The 14,414-nt window shown below is 39.9% G+C and overlaps 1 protein-coding gene across 4 annotated transcripts in view; it reads left to right on the top strand.

The window, feature by feature from the left end:
• The window catches only part of NPAS3 (neuronal PAS domain protein 3), an 867,013-nt gene that overhangs the window by 105,067 nt on the left and 747,532 nt on the right, over positions 1 to 14,414 (top strand). The window contains exon 1 of one of the 4 annotated variants that reach the window (XM_049705381.1): positions 1,100 to 1,184. The exons of the other annotated variants lie outside the window; for them this stretch is intronic. The gene's annotated coding sequence lies outside the window, so the exon portion shown is untranslated. Of the gene's footprint in view, positions 1 to 1,099; positions 1,185 to 14,414 lie in introns of those variants that run through there. 4 annotated transcript variants of the gene reach the window in all.

Genomic DNA, 14,414 nt, shown 5'->3' on the forward strand with positions numbered 1-14,414 from the left:
ATTTTTTAAAGTATTGTCCTTAGATTTATTGAGCCTTATGAAATATTAAGTAAGTTAATACTCCACTTAACAGAAATTGGAAACAGTCATCTGAGTTTTTACAAAATAACATGAACCCATTACATGTTTTAATTAACAATTAAGAAGTTATTAAATATATATATGTATATTGATACTTAAGAATTGGACATTATATGGATATTACCTTTTCTGATAGAGTGGTTTTAAAACGAAGGGCTTGGTACTCTTATTGATATTGTGCTTTGATTACAATACATTACTTTTCTCTAAAATACAACATGATAGATTCCTTAAATACTTTCTTTTCCTGAAAGAAGAGATTTTCAGTTGAAAGAAATGGTCAGAAAACTCTCAGCATTTTCATGTCTATATAATGCAGAGAGTCTCAGATGAATTTATATGCTTAAGTAATACACATGAAAATTGTATAAGCCTTTTTTCCCCTTTTGCCTTAACTGCCAAGAAACCTGGATCCACTGTAATCAGCTCATCTTAGGTGCCTGTTAACATCTAACCTGTGTTCCCGACGGTCTCGCTTGTGTTTTCATCCCTAATTGGGTTTAGTTTGTAAGCTGTATCATATCCCTTTAGAAGTCAGTAGAATACCAACTCTATATAAATTGAGTAAAGCTGAAAAATATATTAACTTTACTAAGGTTTTATAGCTAATTTACAGTTGCCTACAAACGTAATGCATGATTGAATTAATGATGATCCTGTAACAAAAACACTAATGACATTTGTTTTTAACATTTCCTTTAGCCTATAACCATGGAGATTGTAGAGTGAGTTAAGCCTTAGACCTTATGTCTTTCTTTCCTTCCACTTTTATGACTCTGAGATAAAAAGAATTTTTTTTCTTCTGATGAAGAACTGAAAAATGTTTTCTCTGACTGCAGGTTTCTAAAAGTGGAAGTTAATGTTCTAAAATGTATGTACACATTGCTTTATGTATATAGCTCAAAAGCATAAAAAAGCAAATAATATTAAATTTCAACATACTTGTTATCCTGCATTCCGGTTGACTGTAGAGAACCTCTAGTCATGTCTATCTGTTTTTGATGCCTCTACAGAATAACTGCCCAGCATCCTCTGCCCAACCAATCAGAATGTAGGAAAATCTACAGATATGACGGAATCTACTGTGAATCTACCTACCAGAAGTATGTTGAAATCTTTGTGAGTCTTCCTTCTGGCTCGTGCATCAGTGCTTGTGGTTGCCAGCTATTCAAAAATGTCCTTGTATTGAAACCTTATATTTCTCTAATTTAGTGGGGAAAAACAAAACAAAACAAAACAAAAACAACCAAAAATTTTGCCTATGAAATCAAGACAGAAAAAAATGTTTATTCTTTTGAAATTGTGGTCTAAAAGGTTTTCTTTTAAATGACTATATTAAACCTCTTAGGTAAGCTTCGTTATATTGCAATAAACAAGTACTTATATGCAAGAAAATCTCGGCAAAATACATTGCACAGGTGCTATGCATCTTAGGGATTTGAAAGGTGTGTTATGTATAAATTAGCTGTCACTTTTTTCCAGTCCTGTAATGGAATGATGAGTTGTAATTTGCATAATCCTTTAAGAAGTCAAATTATACTGTCATGTAGCAGACTTAACATGCTAGCTAAGATTTCAGAGCTTTGCAGCTAATTACTATGTACCTTACAGGACAGTTAAATTGAAGTTGAGTCCTCTGCCTTTGCTGCCATTTGCTTGGTCCATTACTTAACAGAATCTGCACTGTTGGTAACCAGGTGTTGTTGCTATCACTGAAATAAACACTCTGCTCTGGGAAGGAAAGGCATTTTAATGTATCTTAGCTTGACTTGTATTGCTTTTGCAGAGAAGAAAGTTTTTGGTTTTTGTTTGTCTAACACAATAATCTAAATTGGAGTCTTCCCCAAAATGAAAAAATTTATGCTTTCCAGAAAAGTTATGAAATATTGATGGAAGCAACATTTACTTTTAATTAATTAAATCCCCCTATAGAAAATGTAAAGTAAGGTAAACATAATTTCACTGAAGGCATTAGCCTTTCTGGATATACTTTTCAAATATACTTTGGTGTGTTTTTGACTTCAAACTCTTCTTTGGCAATAGAGTTTCATTATTGAAGAAAGTACCCTTTTTCCTTAAACCTCCTTTCTGAATACAAGCTGGTGAGTTCTACTTTTATTTACTTCTCCAATTGGATGTAGAGCGTTTTCTTTCATGGTTTCCATTTTATAAAGTATCAAGAAATCCTGGAGCCCCTGGAGGATACGCTCTGAAATGGTTGCAAAATGGATGGCACTGGGACTCTTTCCTGTATCTTTGCAACTTATTTATCTCTGGCTTTATTTCTTGATAATCTGTTGTCTAGATAGTGTTATTCTCTCCATCAGAATTAGTGTAATTCTAATGCAGATTTTTTTCTGATGAATATTTTTTGAAAATTCTTATTATCTGTGAGCCATAATTACTGAGGCTCTTGGTGGTCAGGTTTCTGTAATTTGTTAGTGATTTTGCTGCTTTGTTGTGATTCGTGGATACTTTGAGGAAGCCTTTTGCTGTAGAAGAAGGGGGTCCTTTAAAGACCGTATTAAAGCAGCCGTTAATTGTTGACCATTCAGCCAACTGTTGCTCATTTGTAATTAAGCCAGTGTCACGTGTCTGACATTCCTGTCTACTTAAAGGCTGAGGCTTGTCTGTTTAAACTCCCGAGAGTGAGGATGGGTGGATGGCGTCTCCTCCGTCTCCAGGAGTTCAGTCCACAGGAAGGCGTCTCTTCTAACCGTAGGTGTCATCTGAAGGGCTTGCTTTTTTAAGAATTGGTGTTATTTGTAGTCAAGGTAGACACAGCAGACAGCACAGCTGTGACTGCCAGAGAAAGTCACTAGGGGGATATTCATAACAAGGAAATATTGGCAAATAAATGATGAAGAAGGGGAGGAAATCCCCAAGATGTTAAATGGGAGCATTGTCACTGAGATGATTAATGGTGCTGTGTATTTTAGTGAAGATGCTTATCTGGATTGTCTTGAAACTATAGTGTACATTTAATAGCACCTATAAAAAAGCATGTGGTGCAAGAGCACATTGAAGAGAAAAAGCTGTGGATCCTGACTTTATTTCCCTCAGTGTTTTCTCCAGCTACACCTTTGGCTGCTGGGTATTGGAAAGCTGGTGTTAATATATATTATATATAGGAGTATGTATATTCTATATAATATATTTACTATTAACCGGCCTTTGTATAGGTCCCCTCCCTAGAGGATTGAAAATGTTTTGTGAAAAAGATGGGTATCTTTTCAACACTTTTTAGGGGTGAACGTTATCAGTAAAAGGGAAACACTGATCACTCAGATTTGCCTAGTCATCCTAGGCAGATGGCAGGGCTGGCCCTAATGCTACGGTGGGTAAACGGCCATAGTTCCATCATTGATGGCTTTAGTACAATTAAAAAAAAACTTCCATTAATTTCTGCTGAAGGAGTGGCTGTCTTAGAAGACCCTCTAGCTTTCTGTGTCAAGCCATGAACATCCTGATTCTGTGTAATGAATTATCACTTGCCTTGAGGGCTCTTTTATCAAAGATGGCAGGTTCATCTTTGGGCAGTTACTTAACCTTCTTGGGCCTCAATAATTACTACTAGACACAGGGCTAGACATAGACAAGAGACATATAATCCTATCTTCAATGAGCTTAGCGTCTAGTAGAGCACTGTTTTTTAATTTGGGGGGCCCTACTGGAATATTGGGGTATGAATCCAATTTGGTGGATCAAGATTAGATATTTAAAAATGAGCTGGAAGATAATAGAAAATTTTAGTGCATCGCACTTAGGAAGAGTGTGTTTTATCTTGTGAGGCTTCCGGTTTTTATGTGTGTGTATGTGTACCTAAAACTGCACGTATGTGTGTACATGGGGTGTGGTTATCACTTAAAATGTGTTTGTCACTGTGTTTTATATCCAAAAAAAGATTGAAAGCCACTATAGTATTTGGTAGGTGGACATGTAAACATAATGACGTATGGGTATTACATCAGTAAGTGTTCAGGGTACCGTGAGTCATAAAGAAATGGTCAGTCTGTGGAAAGGGTTGAGGACTGTCTGGTCTCTCATATCTAGGATATGCTGGAGCCAACTTGGATAGGCTCATGAGAGCAGGCTGTATGCTCATCTTTCCAGCTCTTTGACCCCTGACCTCATACTGGTGACTTGAAATTGGGCAAAGTATTTTCACTATGGAAATTGGAAAATGCTGCAAATTAGACGCTTTCCTACCCCCACGTAGTTGTTAAATATTTACCAGCATATATCACTTAAGAGGAGTGATATTCCTTCCAACTGTAATTCTATGGCTTTATAATTATTGTGAATTATTTTACATTTTAAAGCATTTTATATGTTGCATTTAGATGTTACTGGGAATTATTAAAATAATTAAATCATTTCAATGATATTGAAGTTTAAAGTGCATAGGAATATGAAACCTGTGATTAATTATTTCAAAATGTCCATAATTTATGGTTTCAGAATAATGGTAGTTACCCTAACTTCTTACATTAAATGACTATGACATGGACAGTTTAAAACTTCAAATTGTAATTGGTGATATTAAGTTTTTTTGGCAAAGGGTAGGAATACAGTGTTTTCAAGAATGCTAACCACATTGTAAATACTTTATAAATTTCATTGCTTTATGTTAAGCTGTCATTTTGCTAAGTACTGAAACTTTTAGATCCCAGACCCCTCTCTCCATTTTTAGCTCTCCTTATAGTTTGCAATAGTATCTTTAGATTTTTTTTTTTTTTTTTTTTTTTTTTTTTTTTTTGCGGTACGCGGGCCTCTCACTGTTGTGGCCTCTCCCGTTGCGGAGCACAGGCTCCGGACGCACAGGCTCAGCGACCATGGCTCACGGACCCAGCCGCTCCACGGCATGTGGGATCTTCCCGGACCGGGGCACGAACCTGTGTCCCCTGCATCGGCAGGCGGACTCTCAACCACTGCGCCACCAGGGAAGCCCTAGTATCTTTAGATTTTAGTGAACCCATCTATAAAGTAGTAGACTGGATTGGGAGATGACATGGTTATTTGTAATTAAAACAGTTGTCTTATTTTTTTCTATTTTCAGTCATAAAAGTAAAAGTAGTATGTATGAGTTGGAAAAAAATATCCCCCTCCATAATAATTAGGATAACTTTAAACTTTATTTTTAAAGAAAGACAAGAAGATATTTGAGTCACAGGAAAGGAAACTTTCCCAGACATGAGATGGAATTGTAGCAATAAATTCATTAAATTACCTGTGTTAATATGTGATTGTGGGGAAAGATAACTAGGTAGGAAAGAGTCAGCTGAGAAAGGCCTTTAGGGCCTTAAAGTTTGCCACAATTTAGCTATCTGGTTGGATACTACTGTAGAGGGATTCGAGGAAGATTGGGCATCCTTGAAATGACTGTTGTTGAGCACAGCTTTAAGATGAGTCTGGGGAGACTGGAAGTTAAGTTACTGATATTTATCGAGCCTATGCTACGTGCCATGTCAGTGGGCACTGCTGTACCTATTTTGAACAAAGAGGTTTAACTCAGGGTTCCTAGTCTCAAAGTGCAGCCAAGATTGAGAAGGTGCTTGTAATTGACTAGACAGGTATCACCTAAAGAGAAGGAGACATTGGCAAGTTTGTGAGGGTTGTCTTTGTTTCCTCTCTTCTCCATTCCAAGCCCATCTTCGTCCTCTGTGAAATTTACTCCACCTGGATACCTGGGTAGTGTTTCATGCCTGGGCCTTTCCCCAAAGAGGTGGGGCATACATTTTTGTCTGTCCCCCTCATTGAGGGTCAGGTGTTGTTAACTGATAATGTTACTCTTCCATTTGAATTTTAATAAGCAACTCCAAGTAAAGAATTCAAGCAAAAAAGGGTGGCTTCTCCAACAGAGTAATTTCAGACACCATGACAGAGATTGGAGGAATTAACCTGGGCCTGGAGGGACAAACCCAGAAGGAGGGTGTTCTCCTGTTCGGGACAGTATTGAGGCTGGCCTTTGCCACGAAGTAGGGGTTTGAAGTGGGAAGATTCAGACTCAGAAGAGGGAAGGAATTAACAGGGTCCAGGAGTAAGAGGAGGAGAATGAATGAAGAAAGAAGAAATTCACCAGTCTTCATCTGCTGTGTTGTGCCAGACAGAGTGCTAACCACTTGCACGTGTCCTCCCAATTAAGGAGAACAAGACAGGTGCCTTGTCAGGCAGGCTGCTGGGGGATAGATGGTCACCAGTGCTGAAGGGGAGGGAAAGGTCAAGGAGGCTCCAGTGGCAGCAGCAAGTTCTTTTACTGGTTGTTTAACCCGATTGATTGATTGCTATTATACTGGATCCTCATCCCCCACCTCACGCACATTAGAATAATTAACACCAGTTGTGTTTGGATCAGTAAATACCTAAGAATTGAGAAAAGCGAAATATACAGTGAACTTCATAAAGAGCTCTAATAGAATCTGCATGTTAAACAGACGTTGAACTTCGCAGCAAGAACTGCTTCAAGCCTTTCAACGTCCAAATGAATTCTGATTTCCACATCATGCCTTTCAGACCTCAGCATGGTTTCTGGTGGTTTCTCCCAGTTAATTTTAGCATCACACCAATGATTTTGCCTGCAAATGACTTGAAGTAGCGTATCTTGGTAATGTGATGGCATACAAGTGTATTATTTAGGACTAGCTTTAAAAGGAACTAATTTATTCATTTAACGAATGTATTTTGATTGCCACCCATGAGTCAGGTGCTATTTTACACAAACTGACTTGGTCAAAGGTGACTAAGAGACTTCTGCCCTCCAGGAGCCTAGAAGACTGAGATGTAAACCAGTAATTGGGGTTCCATGCGAGAGGTGCCTCTGGTGAGATGAGTGCAAACTGTGGAAGTGACGCCATGCAAGAGGTATTTTTAATAGTCAGGGTGGGCCGTGGAGTCTTCATGGTGGAGGAGATACCTGATTTGGGGGAGGGGTGCCTGAGGTAGTGATTTAGGCTAAAAGAAGAGTCTTTCTTGTGTAGCAGATCACAAATGGCACGTGTCAGGAGTGGAGGGCTGGGGAAAAGGCGACAGTTAAGATTGGAGAAGGGGAGCAAAGGCATCTGGTAGATTGCCCTCCTGTGGGGGCCCTGGAGGGGTTTTCAGGAGGGGCAGAGTGTGGAACGGACTGCCTGTTAGAGAACAGCTCTGGAAGCAGCTTAGACCCGAGGCAGGAAAGCTGCTGCGGAGTGGCCCATGGCCTCAGCGCCTCCTCTGTTTAGAAAGTTATTTAGTGTGCTTTGCATGGAAGAGCGTGCAGTCATCCTGTGTTTGTTAGTTTGAAGTTACTTTTGATTTATAAACATCTTGGAGGACTCTCCCAATATGAAATCCAGTTCAGGACCTATCCACAAATTCACTGCTTTTCTTGGCTTGAGGTGCTTCATATTTGCCTTTCTCCTCACAGACCACTTGTAATTCAAGATAAAGGAATGCCAGAGAGTAAAAATGCACAGGCACAGGAGGCATGATTTAAAATGAAAGAATATTAATTGGCTTCACCAGAGTGTATATTTTCATTATGAGAGAAGTGACTGCCTAGATTTTTAAAAATAATTGGTTAGTGACACCTGCAGTATGTATGAGAACTCTAGAAACTTGAGAACAGAAAGTAAAGGTCAAGGTTACAGGAATAGAGCTACAATGAGCCTTTTGTAGGCATGCTGTTCAACTACAGTGTTCAAAATCGCTAACGGGTGGTTTCAGAGAGGGACGGAGACTAATGTGCTTGTGCGCAGATTTAAAAAATAATAGAGCAAACTTATCTATAAACCGTGGTTTTAATAAATTCTCTTCACCTTAAGAACAGCTTGTTCTGTATGTTGTTTGTAAAGATGTCTTTAGTGAATTTTTGGTCTTAGTTTATGCATCAGAGTAGAAGAATTATGCTTTAGTCCAATTTAGATCCACAAGTCCACGCAATAATATTTAATCATTGCTAGAGAGAGCTAAACCTCCTGGAAATGGATCTGAGTTTGATCCTAGCCCCACAATTATCTATTAGATGTGGGACAGTGGCCAAGTTACTGAACTCTTTAAGCTTCTGTTTTCTCACCTCTGAAATGGAGGCAAAAACGATAATTATCTCATAGTTGTTTTGAGGGTCAATGTGATGATAAAGAAGATGATAATGGCTAACATTACTAATCTTTTACCAGATACTGATGTCTGGCAGTGGGCTAGTAGCTTAATATATACATTTTAAAAGTCTTTACAATAAACGTAGGCACTAGGTATATTTATTACCACCATTTTACAGATAACTTATAGAGTAGCTCACTCAAGGTTAAGAAGGTAGGATATGGTGGGGTTTGGATCAGCATCACTAAACTATGACTCACTGGCCACATCTGTTGCCCCTGCCCGTTTTTGTAAATAAAGTTTTATTAGAACACTTCTACACCCATTCACTTATGCACTGTCTATGTATGCTTTTGTGCTCCCATGACAGAGTTGAGTAGTGGTGACGGAGACCATATGGCCCACAAAGCCTCAAATGTTTCCTGTGTGGCCCTTTACAGAAAGGGGCGTTAGACCTCCAATCTGTCTGACTGCAGAGCGTAAGGTCTAAACCACAAAAACATTTACTATGCTGCTTGGCATATAGTAAAAACTCACTAAATGAGCAGTGCTTTGTTACTCATCTAACTTAGGGTACGACTCTTCACCTCATAGAGCTCTTGTTTACAAAATGGAAATAATCATTTAGCCTCCAGCAAGATAAGCCATTATGACTATGGAAATGTTGAATTTAACGTTCCTAAAGGAACACATCCTGAGTTGTATGTTAAATTTGCCATTTATTACCATGTGTTATGTAATATAGATGCAAGAATTTCCACTTTCATAGCATTCAAAATACAGCATTGCATTATAAGGAATAATTGTGAACTTTAGTGAACATTCAGCATCACTGTTAATTTCATACACCAGAAAATTTCATATGCTTAGGAAGATTATATTTTCTTAAATTTCCAATGGAAAATACATTAAAATGGAAATGCCACTTAAAAAGCATTACGATCTGTGTTAAAAGTATGTATAAGCTTACAGAAGAAAAAATGCAACAGGATTTTTTATCCACTTAAATGAGAAGATACATAATCAGCGTACCCCCCTTAATAGTCTGACCAACAACCAAGGGGAGAGATTGTTTTCAGCTTTACTCAGAAATTTTATTTCCATGTATTTGTCTATTGATTCAGGGAATTCCCTGTCCTCTGCTCAGTAATGACCTTGGATTTGTGTTACTTTGGAGCTTATCGAGTACACTGTGGCAGGACATCAACTTGTGTTAAGGGGATACTCTTGGAATTACCTTTCATTAAGTCCAATGCCATGGCTCTGGGTTGGTGGCCTAGGGGGTGGGTTGCGATTGCTAGATTAGTTATATTGTTTTCTTTTGGAAAAGCTCTTTTTGAATAGAGATGCAACACATTTCATTCCAGAGCATGTAGAAAATGCATATAAACATAAAAAAAACATAGCATTTGTAATCACACCACCCATAGACAGCTACCACTAACAATTTGGTGTCTATCCTTATGTATAAGTGTGTTTATATGCATGTCATCTTTGATAGTTCTATATCCACATATATAGGTTTTCCTTGTGAATCCATCCACAAGTTGCCTCAGCTGACAGATATCTGGGGCCAAGTGCTCTAATTTGTCCACAAGCAACTTATTTAAGGGAAGTTGGAAACTAGTCACCTTCCATATAGAAACTACTTTCTGCAGAGATTTGCTGTCTTACACAACGTATATTTTTTCCTGTTGCAGTTTGCGTTTCCTTTCTGAACTTTTACTACTTTCTTGTGTGGGGAATTTAAATTCTTTAGTTAGAAAAAACAAGAACTAGTGATAAAATTTTCAGCAGAAAAATCCTTCTCTATCCTCTCAGTATTTTAATCTAGAGAGTCCATCATTGAAAGGTAGAAAGTTAGAGGATGAAGCTAATGGTGAGAAGGGTATAGTGGGCTCGAGAAACGTACAGCTTTTTTTAAAAAAGTTATTAATCAATTTATTTATTTTGGCTGCGTTGGGTCTTCGTTGCTGGCTTTCTCTAGTTGTGGCGAGCGGGTGCCACTCTTTGTTGCAGCGCGTGGGCTTCTCATTGCGGTGGCTTCTCTTGTTGTGGAGCATGGGCTCTAGGCGCGTGGCCTTCAGTAGTTGCAGCGCATGGGCTCAGTAGTTGTGGTTCGCGGGCTCTAGAGTGCAGGCTCAGTAGTTGTGGCTCACGGGCTTAGTTGCTCCGCGGCATGTGGGATCTTCCCGGATCAGGGATCTAACCCGTGTCCCCTGCATTGACAGGCAGATTCTTAACCACTGCACCACCAGGGAAGTCCCATACAGCTTTTTTTAGATCAGAATATGTACACGTATGAGAGGTAACCGTTAAGTGATTAGACGGAGTTTTCTGGCTACTTTACCAACTCATTCTCTCACATGCCACATCTGCTACATCAATCCTTAGGTTGCTTAAAAAGAATGCTACTTACTGTGTTCAGCATTGAGATGTTTTCATCTAGTTCTCAAAGCAGAGAGAGGTCTGGTTTCTGGGAGGATTTTGGTTCAATAACCAGAGTGTAAGGAAAGTATACTTGAGTGATTTTCTGTTGGCCAACTTGAGACCTTTGTGATTCACATATTAGTGTGAGGATTCTTTGGAATTGAGCACTTGATATTTATGTGATTAAATAGACTATCATCGTATCTTATTTAAAACCTCATTTCCCTTCCCTTCCTTCAGCTCATTTATAAAGACTCCCTGCAATAAATACTAAATGCAGTAGTATTTACATAGAAGATTTTATATATAGGGCCTCACTCTTTGCTTTTTCTCATTAGGTGCCAATGACGAGAGGCCTGTTTCTCTCTCTAGCAATTCTTATCACTTGCATTTCAACCAACGTGAGCTTCCATAACAGCCTCATTTCCTTGACTATTGCCTGTCAGGGGTGCTCAGGGTGAATCACAGCCAATTGCATGCCTTGGACTTTAAACCAGAAGAGGCGCATGGTCTTTTTGATGATTCTTCTCTTTGCTTCCACTCTCCAACCACACTAACAAAATTGGTTTAGGAGTGAAATTGAGTTGGCATGGCTCTGTTGGGCACAGTTTCCCATTCCATGTGCTTTAGACACCAGCTGGATCTCCTGATGAAGAATTAACATTTGCAGTGCAGGATTCCCTTGCCATCAGAAAGCAGAGCATTCCTAGGAAAGCCTTTGTAAGCCAAAATGATGTAAAGTGAAGAAGCAATTACCTTAGGACCCGTCTTGCTAACAGATGCACAAAATAAATGGAGGTGAAGACACATGCTCACAAACACAGTTCAAAGCTATGAGGGTTTGATGCTGAGATGCAGAGCATAGTTCCTGGGGAAGGAACTTGGTGGTGCCTCTCACTGCTCAGGGTGAGCTCACTGCCTCTGTAACTTCTCACCGCAAAACAAACACTGAAGGCTATTTTCGCTTTTGCCCTTTCCCCAAATGTGAAAGTCCTCTTCCGATTTCTTTCAGTTATTGAAAACAGGTACGAATGTAGTCTTTCATAAAAGCAAAGTGGTGTAAAGCAAATTTTAGAAAAGCGGGGGATACCTGTGATAACAGCGTGGTCTTTGCTCACTTCCAGGGAAGCAGCGTGCTTTTCCAGGGACTGCCTAACTGCTTGATGGCTTGCGAGGGGAAAATAAGCAGCAGCTCCAGTTCTCATCCCCTGGAGAAATTCACCAGGTGTCCTAAATCTAGAATTAATATCAGTGAAAGCAGTGGTGGTCATGTCACCATGTTTTTAAAAGGAGAGATTTGGAGACACATCCAGTGGGGATGAAAGTGGAGGATAGGAGAAATTCTTGAGTTCTTGTAAAATTGACAATCTATAAATTCATCTGATAGCAAGATTGTTTACCCTCTTTTCTGAATGCTGCTTGCCCAAAGCTAGTAACAATTTATATGAGGCTGGTAGGAATGAAGAATGCTCTTTTGTCTTTTTTTTTTTTAATTTATCACACTTGTGAAATGCCTTGGGGAAGGGGAGACTAAACTAAAATTATGGGCAGGCAGATTTTAAGTAGCATATTTAAAAAAATAAATTATTATTTTTGGCTGCGTTGGGTCTTCGTTGCTGCGCGCAGGCTTTCTCTAGTTGAGGTAAGCGGGGTCTACTCTTCATTGCGGTGCATGGGCTTCTCATTGCAGTGGCTTCTCTTGTTGCGGAGCACAGGCTCTAGGTGCATGGGCTTCAGTAGTTGTGGACACAGGGTCGGTAGTTGTGGCTTGCGGTCTCTAGAGCGCAGGCTCAGTAGTTGAGGCACACGGGACTTAGTTGCTGCATGGCATGTGGGGTCTTCCTGGACCAGGGATCAAATCCGTGTCCCCTGCATTGGCAGGTGGATATCTTAACCACTGCACCACCAGGGAAGTCCAGTTGTGTATTTTTATAAGGATCTAGTGGCAAGTTTGGTTCACTTGCACCACAGGTACCTTTATTCGCTCTGTTCAGGAGAAATTTGCAGGACACAAATGACTGCTGTGGTACAGAGTGTCCTCAAAATTCGAGGCTCTGAGACATAGACAATACAGCTGGATTTATTCTGCCATCAAAAGGAAATACCCATTGATGCTGAGGCCTTTCATTGTGAGGCTAAATTGATACTTCTGTGGACAAGAGAAGTTTTAACTCTTGATAATGAAGTTAGGTTTCAGTTTCACCATTCTTCTGTGTTGGCTGGTTTTCCATAACTAGTAATACAGATGTGGTAATTGATTAGCTTAAATCAGAAGGAAAGGAAGTAACAGGTTCCAACTGTGGTGTTCTGTGGTTTTTTAGGCATTATGATAATTGACCCAAATAACTTTTTTTTTTTTTTGTGGTACGTGGGCTTCTCACTATTGTGGCCTCTCCCGTTGCAGAGCACAGGCTCCTGACGCGCAGGCTCAGCGGCCATGGCTCACGGGCCTAGCCGCTCTGCGGCATGTGGGATCTTCCCAGACCAGGGCACGAACCCGTGTCCCCTGCATCAGCAGGCTGACTCTCAACCACTGTGCCACCAGGGAAGCCCCCCAAATAACCATTTTTGAAGTAAGTAGTATACTAATTTTGCACTGAAGAAAATGAAGGCTCAGAGACGGTAGGCCAGTTGCTCGGTTTACACAGCTGATAAAGTTTAATCTGGTGACTATTTATAGCAGAATAATCTGAGTCAGTCTGGCCCAGCAGTTTATCCCCTGTAAACAGAATGATGTGGCCCTTTGGAGCAGGATGATAGTTTTCCTCAGAAAAACATTCATCCTCTACTGAAGGATAGTCTAATGAAATCTATTGCTGCAAAAGAATAAGACTCTGAGGAGCTTAAAGCCTTACCTGTAGAGGAGGGAAGTTTCTTATATTTGAACATTAGTCACTTAAACATGCAGTGTCCTTTGTGTTCCCAGCTGTGTACCCTTGAGTGTGGAGGCAAATTAGGTCTCCCCTTTGGAAACTTCATCTGCTGTTACACTGCAGTTATCACACAGAAATGGATGAATCCAAAACTTTTATATCAAGCCCTACCTCTTTCCAAATTCAAGTTTTATATTTCCAAACTGCTTGATGTCTCTGCTTGTGATCCACTTTATATCAACCTCTGCATCTAAAGACCAACAAATTTGCAAGCACTTCTTGGTGTTTCGCAATTGATCCTCAAAGCAACCCAGTGAACTGTATTTTATCTCTATTTTACATGGAAAAAACCTTAAACGAAGCAAATGAACAAACAAAAAGCCCTCCAGCGGGAGGGGGAGTAAGGTCTCCCCCTTACTTGTCTTATCTCTCATCTCATTCAGTTTTTTTAAAATTAATTAATTTATTTTTGGCTGCGTTGGGTCTTCGTTGCCGCACGCGGGCTTTCTCTAGTTGCGGTGAGCGGGCTTCTCATTGCGGTGGCTTCTCTTGTTGTGGAACATGGGCTCTAGGCGCACAGGCTTCAGTAGTTGTGGCTCGCGGGCTCTAGAGCGCAGCCTCAGTAGTTGTGGCGCACGGGCTTAGTTGCTCCGCGGCATGTGGGGTCTTCCTGGTCTGGGGCTCGAACCCGTGTTCCTTGCATTGGCAGGCAGATTCTTAACCACTGCACCACCAGGGAAGCCCTCATTCAGTTTTATTAAGTACTTGAGTTTACTGTACACAAAGTACCTTGCAAGACAGTACAAATTTCCTTTCTGGGCTGCCTTAAATAGTTATCAGATTAAAGTAATGTTTCTAGCAAATTTCCTTGCTCAAAATCATTGACTGTTCATTCTCACCACATGGTGTCTATAGCTTAGTGTTTAAAACCCACCAGTCTTGCTCTAGTTTGCC

The sequence above is a fragment of the Orcinus orca genome, chromosome 2 (assembly GCF_937001465.1).
Source record: "Orcinus orca chromosome 2, mOrcOrc1.1, whole genome shotgun sequence".
NCBI classification, from domain to species: Eukaryota; Metazoa; Chordata; class Mammalia; order Artiodactyla; family Delphinidae; genus Orcinus; species Orcinus orca.